The 8510-nt window shown below is 38.8% G+C and overlaps 1 protein-coding gene across 1 annotated transcript in view; it reads right to left on the bottom strand.

Annotated features, from left to right (window-relative positions):
• The window catches only part of IL33 (interleukin 33), a 34205-nt gene extending 26002 nt beyond the window's left edge, over positions 1-8203 (bottom strand). Inside the window, exon 1 of the mRNA XM_010857096.1 lies at positions 8122-8203. The gene's annotated coding sequence lies outside the window, so the exon portion shown is untranslated. The remainder of the gene's footprint in view (positions 1-8121) is intronic.
• Between the last annotated feature and the right edge of the window lie 307 nt (positions 8204-8510).

The raw sequence follows: 8510 nt of genomic DNA, 5'->3' as shown, positions 1-8510 counted from the left end.
CAGTGATTTTGGAGCCCCCCAAAATAAAGCCTGATACTGTTTCCACTGTTTCCCCATCTATTTGCCATGAAGTGATGGGACCAGATGCCATGATCTTCGTTTTCTGAATGTTGAGCTTTAAGTCAACTTTTTCACTCTCCTCTTTCACTTTCATCAAGAGGCTTTTTAGTTCCTCTTTACTTTCTGCCATAAGGGTGGTGTCATCTGCATATCTGAGGTTATTGATATTTCTCCCAGCAATCTTGATTCCAGCTTGTGCTTCTTCCAGCCCAGCATTTCTCATGATGTACTCTGCATATAAGTTAAATAAGCAGGGTGACAATATAAAGCCTTGACGTACTCCTTTTCCTATTTGGAACCAGTCTGTTGTAAAGATATATAAGCCTGCATTTCTGCTAATAAAGCACCCTTGCTCCATCAGAGCTTGGGTCCCCGTGTCTGTCTTTCTTTCTCTCTCTCTCTCTCTTTCACTTTCTTATCGTCGACTCCGGACCACCAGGTTCCGGTCCATTAAAGGACCACAAGAACAAATATACATAATCATATAAATATACTATAAGCAATCTTGTATTGATTAATTCTTTGGCTGTTTCCAGTTTTTCCCTTTTCTTCTTTTCTGCTATAACCAGTGTTGTAACTGACAGGTCTATGTGTGTGTGTGTTTTTGTGTTGTGATTCTGGTAAGCCTTTGTAAGTTCATTGGTAGCATACATTCCTTGTAGCAAGATTTCTGGATCAAACTGTATAAGCATCTTATATTTTGATAGATATTATCCAACTGACTTCAAAAAGTTTGTACTGATTTATAATTTCAGCAATTCAAGTGTGTGCCCTTTCTCCATTGCCTTAGCATCAGGGGTCCAGTGGGGGTAGGGGAAGTCATCACCTTTAAAATGTTTGCTTTCTAAAGAGTGGGAAATAGCTCATGTTTTGAATTTTGTTTCTTTAATTATTTAGTGAGATTTAACATTTTTTTTTTAAACATATTTGTTGTCAGTGTCTGTAAATTAATGACTTACATGGACTCTTTGTAAATTAAGAGGTGAAATTGTTGTCTGTGAAAAAATTTCCCCAGTACCAATTATTACTTTATTAATTGCATTTAAATTTTTTGACAAAAATTTTCAAGTATTATGTGGTAAATTTTTTAAAGATATTTAAAAATTTTATTTTTAATTGAAGGATAATTGCTTTACAGTGTTGCACTGGTTTCTAGCAAACATCAAGATAATCAGCCGTAGGTTTACTCATGTTTGATTGATTTTTTGCCAATTTATTTATTTTTTAATTGAAGGATAGTTGCTTTACAGAATTTTGTGGTTTTCTGTCAAACATCAACAAGAATCAGGCATAGGTACACCCATGTTACATGGTAAATTTTAATCAACTTTTCCTCCTATAACTTCTGGATTTTGTGTCCTGCTTTGAAGATGCCCCCTCCTCAAAGATTATAAATTAATTTCTCATGCCACTTTCTAAAAGTTTTATTCTTTACTATTTAATATTTCAATCTTTAATCACTTATTATGTCTAGTATAAAGAGTAATTTAGGGATTTTTTTTTCCCCCAAATGCTTATCCCAAACACCTTTGTAATCCAATTTAGATAAAGTGAGGCTTCATATGTTATGTGGGGAGTAGAATGCAGGGAGCTGCGAATATAATGGTAAGGAGTTTGAGTTTTACTCTGTAGCTAACAAGAATCTTTTTTAAGTTTTTTAAGCAAGTGAGAAATATCAAAGATGTGTTTTATGAATGTAATTTTATGGCTGTATGAAGGACTAGAAGAAAGGAAAGAACGCCAGTTAGGAGGCCAATTAAATAACCCAGGCAAAAAGCAGTGAGAATAGAGCTAGGGCAGTGTCAGTGAGACTAGTCAGGCAGGGATGAAGGTGATTAGTGCTTCAGGCGTATTTCATAAGTCCTTGAATGTTGAATGAGAAAGGGCTCCAGAGATCCCTGGTCCTACTTCCATTGTCACATAGCTCTTTAGTGGCTGAGTCAGGATTAGAACCAAAGTTCATTCACAGTTCAGTGCTGTGTCTGCCACAGAGCCTCCATAGCTCTTTTTGGATGTGGGTATATCAGCTCTGGACAGGGGAAGGGAAGGCAAAGGGAAGTGAAATTGGTGCCAGTGGTCTGGTTAGGAAACTCATGTGAAGAGTTTCATTGACAGGAACAAGTAATGAGTAATATAGGGCAAATGGTATCTCAAATTTAAGGAACAATTATATGGAAATTTCAGCAGGGAGCTGGAGCTGGGTTGTGGGTTGAGAAGGCCAGACTTAGCCATGTGGATTTGTTCATTTGTGAAAGCACAACTGTTAATTATGTGGGAGCAAAGTGAGATTGGCTCAGCTGAGTGTGGAGCAGGAAGAGAAAGCTGTGTCTAGATGGAACTGTGGAGACTCTTACATTTAAGGGGTAAGAGAAGAAAAGGAGTTAGCAAAGAACATCAGAAAGAGAAGGAGAAAAAAAAAAAACAGGTCATATTATGAAGGCTAAGAAAGCAGATCCTCTCAAAAAGGAACATTTGATGAGCAGTGCAGAGAACTAGCAGATTAGAGACCTTGGAGAGAGTCCTTTAAACATGGGAGGAAACTGTAGTTTACTGCACAGTGTGAAGAAGAAAGGAGAAAGACTTTTAAAAAAGTATAGTAATGAAAGGGAAATGCAGAGAGAATGGTATCTTGACAGCAGCATGGAGAAGGGAGGATGCTGCTAACTAGTCAGGTGAAAAGTCTAGGGCAAGTTACATGATGTCTCTAAAGCCTCAGTTTCCTCATAATAACACTTTTTCTTATAATATTTTGAACTCATGGGATTTTTATGAGAATTATATAAGGAGGTACATTTTAAGCACTTAGCATAATAGCTAGAACATAGTAAAACTTAACACATTATTATTATTTTTTATTAGAATATTAAACTCCTAGGTGTATTTCAATGTAGAGAGAAAGTAGTGAATGAGAAAGAGAAAACTGATATAGTTTTCTATATCAAAACTATATAAATAGTTTTCTATATCAAAGTCCCAGAGGAGACAGAAGAGAGAGGGGGAAAGAATACTAGTGGAAGGTCAGCTTTGAAAAGGAGGAGGCATATTTCTTTGTGTAGGAGAGGAGGAAAAGTGAGAGAATGGGGGAGATGTGAAATGTCAGGTCTAGGAACATGAACTTGAGGATCTTGTAAAATGGCTTGATTCTTGTTCATAAAGTAGGTTGTGAGAAGCTTTACAGCGATTAAGGGGAATATAAATATGCTTAAAAGACTTAACTAGGGAATGAGATAATGCTGTTCATGGATATCAAGCTTCATTTTTGGAAGATGAAAAAAATTTTGGAGCTGGATTATGATGGATGCTCACTAATGTCAGTGTATTTCATATACACTTAAAATGATTAAAATGAAGATCAGATGTATTATATTTATTGTTACATTTTAGCACAATTTCTAAAGGTTTTAAAAATGGGAGTGGGAGAAGTAAAAATACAGATGCTTGTTTTATATTATAAACAGGTGAATTCCAGTGTTCTTATCTTGGAGATAGATATGTTCTGATGATAATGGTGGTCAGGATGAGGCTTTGTGAGTGATCTGTGCATTGCAGGTGGGTTCTTTACCACCTGAGCCACCAGCAAAGCCCTGTAGAGGACTGCTGCTGCTAAGTCGCTTCAGTCATGTCCGACTCTGTGTGACCCCATAGACGGCAGCCCACTGGAAGGTTTGCCATTTCCTTCTCCAATGCATGAAAGTGAAAAGTGAAAGTGAAGTCACTCAGTCGTGCCCGACTCTTAGCGACCCCATGGACTGGAGCCTACCAGGCTCCTCCGTCCATGGGATTTTCTAGGCAAGAATACTGGAGTGGGGTGCCATTGCCTTCTCCGTGTAGAGGACTAAAGAATCATTAAAACAGGCAATGAAGTCAACTGAGGGTGATGATAGAGGAGGCAGCTCAAACAGAAAAGGATGTTGGGATCCCTGGTAAAAAGAATGGAAAGACATTAACATAAGTAGTTGGGCCCAGGGTTGAGGTTACCAAGGGCAGTGGAAAGTGAGAAATGTGCCGCTTCCTGTATTGGTGCTGGGAAATGGGCACACAATGAAAGAGAGTGGGTTTAAGAATAGTGGTGTCACCAGGGGAAAGCCATGTTTTAGACAACACAAGGAAAGAGAAGGAACTTTTTAAGAAAGAAGGAGAAAGAAGAGGGTAAGAGTGTACGTGTAGTGGAGAGGAACATTCCAGAGGAAATGACATACATTTAAATCACTAAACCCTGGAGAAGGAAATTGCCACCCATTCCAGTATTCTTGCCTGGAGAATTCCATGGACAGAGGAGCCTGGCTGGCCTCAGTCAATAGGGTCACTGAGAGTTGGATACGACTGAGTGACTAACACTAAATCACAAAAAAGTAAAATAAAAACCTGAAATGAGATTTTAATCAAAGAATAGTATCTTAAATAGAAATTCATTAGTTGGTAATTCATTTCTGAGCAACAACAACAACAAAAATGTATGCAATGTCATTTCCAAAGTTGCCATGTGTATGCTTGCTTCTTTGGCTGGCTGAAGGCTCCAGATTGGATTGAAATCCAGTCCAGAGTTGGATTTCATTCAAAGTGCAATGGGAAGCCAAAGAAGGGTTTTAAGTAATGTGGAATATGACTTAGTTTTTTAAAGAGTGCTCTGGCTGCCATGTGAGGAACAGATGGAGGGCAGGAAGAGAGAAGGAATGAAACCAGCAGGGAGTCTGCTTTAGTCTACATTCCACAAATACTGAGTGCCCATTAGTTGCCAGGGACTGTGTATTCCATCAGCATTAACCCGTGGGACACTGCACAACAGTTTTCATTTTACTTTGTCATATAATCTACATTTGATCACATGGAAAATTGTTTATTGAATCAGTAAATGTCTCTTATATGTCAGGCGATGCTCTTTGATTAGCAATTTCTCTCTTCCAAAATACTGATACCCTTAAGAGTGTTAAGTTGGCTGCTGGTCTTTCTTTCCTCTTTGTGAATTTTACTTTTAAAATAAATGAATTTAATCAAATTGGAGTGAGGAGTCTTGTTAAAATGCAGAGTTTAAGAGAAATTTTTATTAAAAATATATGTTCATTATGGAAAATTTGGATGATACAGAAAATAGAAAGTTTAATCTTTGATGTCCTAGAAAGTAGTTAAATGCTTTGAAAAGAAATATAGCTAGTAATCATTATAGAGAAATCCCAACCTCTCTGAGGTCCCGAGTTCACAAGTAGTGTGGATTTGTATCTGCACAGAGTGCTAGGAATAACGATAATAAATCAAACACTTTTTTAGTGCCCAGCTAGGTGCTAGGGATACAGTAGTGAATAAAGCAAACTTCTTCCTGCCCTCCTGGAGTTTATTCTTTTGGGGGGAGATATATTTTGAGAAAATAACCATACAAATAAATCATTTATGAATATGATAAATAAGAATTAGATTGATGAGGAAGTTTAAGGACTAGAATGGTACTAAGATAGTGTGGTCAGAGAAGGTGGCATTTAAGCTGTGCCCAAAGGGTGTGAAGAACATATGGCTGAGAGGGGACAGAGGATGACTTCTGGATAGAGAAAACTCCAGGGGCAAAGGCCCTGACAGAACTTGCAGTTTTTAGGGAACTAAGAGCGCCAGTGTGGCTGGAGCAGGTTGGGCAATTGGGAGAGTATAATGTAATGGGGTTGGAGAAGGAAGGAGGAAGAAACCAAGTAGGGCTGGGCCCTGGAGGCCAGGGGAAGGAGTTGTATTTCATTCAAACTGCAATGGGAAGCCAAAGAAGGGTTTTAAGTAATGTGGAATATGACTTAGTTTTTTAAAGAGTACTCTGGCTGCCATATGAGGAACAGATGGAGGGAAGGAAGAGAGAAGGAATGAGACCAGCAGGGAGTCTGCATTAGTTCAGACTCTTAATAATGATGGTGGTGGCAATGACACTAATGGTGATAACAGTTACAGTATCTTGGGCATCTTCTGTGGATCACATGTTTTACATACATTGTTTATAATAGTCACCATATCACCAGTATTTGATATTATTTCCTCCATTTTAGAAGTGAGGAAATAGAGACTCAGAGTGATTAACTGTCTTGCAAAAGGCCACATAGTCAGTAAGTAGCAAAGGCAGAATTTGAAATCAAGTCCATTTGGTTCTTTCTCTTATTCCATGGGAGCCATTGGTAGAATAAGGTGAAACTGAATTCCCTGGCCTTCGATTCTATTCACTGTGTTGTCAGGCTTGCATGTACTTGTTTGTGCAGAGGAACTCTGAGGGTATGGTGGAATTATACTAACCCATTGTTGGGTACCAGAAAATTATTGAAAGAAGTCAGCACCCCAAAGTTGATCTTGGCTGGTAGGAGAGAGGGGAAATGGAAAATATGACTAAGCTTGGCAACACTGAATGCCTTAATTCTGAGAGATTTTACAGGGAAGCAGAAGGGAAAAGATAAGAGGGAAGTGTGCTCACACTGACCCTCTCCTCCATTGGTTGTGGTGGCTTTAATTTTTTCTTGGGGGAGAACTGATACAGAAGAAGGGGGCAACAATGAGATAGCACTCAAACTGAATCACTTCCTGTTCTCCTTTCCCCACCACTCTGAAAATTTCTACGTGCCGCCTAGGGAGAGGAAACACTCTATTAAGAAATCTGGCAAATCAGTCTATGACTCAAGCCAAATCTTTTGTGAGTTTTCAGGGAAGGGATGATGTGAGTTTCAGAGAGGGATGATGTGAGTTTTCAGGGAAACTTTCTTTTATGTATTCAAGGTAAATAACAGCATTTGTAAAACACTCTATGCTTTCTTACATTTCCTCTAGATGCATCTTATCCAATCATTTTTATACCCTGGTGTGACCCACCCTTTCAAACTTTCTGGTCTCACACACCCCCTTCCTCATTACCCTGTACATTTTAGACCCACTGGATGATTTACTGTTCCTCAAGTTACCATGCGCTTTCACACCTGCATGCCTTGTTCAAGTTATTCCTCTTGCTAAATTTGTCTCTTCCCCTTTACATGGGAAACTTCTACTTAACCTTTAGAGCTCAATTGAAATGATTTTGTCTACCAATCCAATGGAATTTATTGCTTCCTTCCTTACTTGCTTATCATATCCAACGTTGTTTCTCTTTGTTTCCTCCATTGGCTGTTAGCTCCTTGGGAACGAACATTATACCTTAGTCATCTTTTGTTTTCCAAGCAACTACTCATGAGCAGACACTCAATAAAATGTTGTATAATTTGTATAGGTCCTTGCAGAAACCCTACAAACTAGGCAAGGCAGGCATCACCAGCTGGACAGATGTGGAAGCCCTATCCAAATCCCAAAGATCACCACAGAGTGGTGTAGCAGGAACTGTGGGTTGAGCATTATGAAACTGGCACTACTGAATTTTGACCTATAAAAATAACACTTTTATATGACTCAACCTGATAGAACCCAGGTCTTCTTGTTCTTGGGTCAGTGCTTGTTCTAAAGCATTTAAAGAAGCTGACTTTGTTTAGTCTCTGGCTCTGTGGTTTTAGTGTGATCAACATTTTGAATTATTCAGTTCAATGTATTGTTTTATTCCCTTTGGTTTCCCCACCTCATGTCTCACATATGTGACAAATAGATTCAAGGAATTAGATCTGGTAGACAGAATGTCTGAAGAACTATGGACAGAGGTTCCTAACATCGTACAGGAGGTGGTGACCGAAACCATCCCAAAGAAAAAGAAATGGAAGAAGGGAAAGTGGTTGTCTGAGGAGGCCTTACATATAGCTGAGAAAAGAAGTGAAAAGCAAAGGAGAAAAGGAAAGATATACCCAATTGAATGCAGAGATCCATAGAATAGCAAGAAGAGACAAGAAAGCCTTCTTAAGTGAACAATGCAAATAAATAGAGGAAAACAATAGAATGAAAGAGACTAGAGATCTCTTTAATTGGAGATACTAAAGGAACATTTCATGCAAAGATGGGCACAATAAAGGACAGAAATGGTGAGGACCTAACAGAAGCAGAAGAGATTAAGAAGAGGTGCCAAGAATACACAGAAAAACTATACAGAAAATATCTTAATGACCAGATAACCACAGTGGTTTGGTCACTCACCTAGAGCCAGACATCCTGGAGTATGAGGTCAAGTGGACCACAGGAAGTTTTACTGTGAAAAAAAAAAACTAGTGGAAGTGATGGGATTCCAGCTGAGCTGTTTAAAATCCTAAAAGATGATTCTTTTAAAGTGCTGCACTTGGGGGGCAGTCCTAAGATGGCAGAGGAATAGGACGAGGAGACCACTTTCTCCCCCACAAATTCATCAAAAGAACATTTGAACGCTGAGTAAATTCCACAAAACAACTTCTGAATGCCAGCAGAGGACATCAGGGACCTAGAAAAGCAGCCCATTGTCTTCGAAAGGAGGTAGGAAAAAATATAAAAGATAAAAAGAGAGACAAAAGAGGTAGGGATGGAGCTCTGTCCCGGGAAGAGAGTCTTAAAAA

This window comes from Bison bison, unplaced genomic scaffold, assembly GCF_000754665.1.
Source record: "Bison bison bison isolate TAMUID 2011002044 unplaced genomic scaffold, Bison_UMD1.0 scf7180017864376, whole genome shotgun sequence".
NCBI classification, from domain to species: Eukaryota; Metazoa; Chordata; class Mammalia; order Artiodactyla; family Bovidae; genus Bison; species Bison bison.
The sequence above is the reverse complement of the archived record's forward strand: the minus strand, read 5'-3'. Positions and strand labels throughout refer to the sequence as shown.